Here is a 1345-nt window from a genome sequence, read left to right on the forward strand (position 1 = left end):
TGACTCATTGGAAAAGACTCTGATGCTGGGAGGGATTGGGGGCAGGAGGAGAAGGGGACGACAGAGGATGAGATGGCTGGATGGCATCACTGACTCGATGGACATGAGTCTGAGTGAACTCTGGGAGTTGGTGATGAACAGGGAGGCCTGGCATGCTGTGATTCATGGGGTCGCAAAGAGTCGGACACGACTGAGTGACTGATCTGATCTGATCTGATCTGAAGGAGATGAAAGAACTATATACAAAAAATTATAAGACACTGATGAAAGAAATCAAAGATGACATAAACAGATGGAGAGATAGTCCATGTTCCTGGGAAGGAAGAATCAATGTTGTGAAAATGACTATACTACCAGATGCAATCTACAGATTCAATGTGATCCCTATCAAACTACCAATGGCATTTTTCATAGAACTAGAACAAAAAATTGCAAAATTCATATGGAAACACAAAAGACCCTGAATAGCCAAAGCAATCTTGAGAAAGAAGAATGGAGCTGGATGAATCAACCTTCCTGACTTCAGATTATACTACAAAGCTACAGTCATCAAGACAGTATGGTACTGCCACAAAAACAGAAATATAAACCAATGGAACAAGATAGAAAGCTCAGAAATAAATCCACACACCTATTGGTACCTCATTTTTTACAAAGGAGGCAAAAATAGACAATGGGGCATAGATAGCCTCTTCAGTAAGTGGTGTTGGGAAAACTGGACAGCTATATGTAAAAGAATGAAATTAGAACACTTTCTAACACCATACACAAAGATAAACTCAAAATGGATTAAAGACCTAAGTGTAAGACCAGAAGCTATAAAACTCTTAGGCAGAACATTCAACAACATAAATCAAAGCAAGATCCTCTATGATCCACCTCCTAGAGTAATGGAAATAAAAACAAAAGTAAACAAGTGGGACCTAGTTAAACTTAAAAGCTTTTGCATAGCAAAGGAAACTATAAACAAGGTGGAAAGACAACCGTCAGAATGGGAGAAAATAATAGCAAATTAAACAACTAACAAAGGATTAATTTCCAAAATATACAAGCAGCTCATACAGCTCAATATCAGAAAAACAAACAACCCAATCTAAAAGTGGGGAAAAGACCTAAATAAGCATTTCTCCAATACAGATGGCTAACAAACACGTGAAAAGATGCTCAACATTGCTCATTATTAGAGAAATGCAAATCAAAACTACAATGAGATATCACCTCACACCGGTCAGAATGGCAATCATCCAAAAAGTCTACAAACAATAAATGCTGGAGAGGGTGTGGAGAAAAGGGAATGCTCTTGCACTTTTGGTGGGAATGTAAATTGGTACAGCCACTATGGGAG

The sequence above is a fragment of the Bison bison genome, unplaced genomic scaffold (assembly GCF_000754665.1).
Source record: "Bison bison bison isolate TAMUID 2011002044 unplaced genomic scaffold, Bison_UMD1.0 scf7180017864289, whole genome shotgun sequence".
Classification (NCBI taxonomy): Eukaryota; Metazoa; Chordata; class Mammalia; order Artiodactyla; family Bovidae; genus Bison; species Bison bison.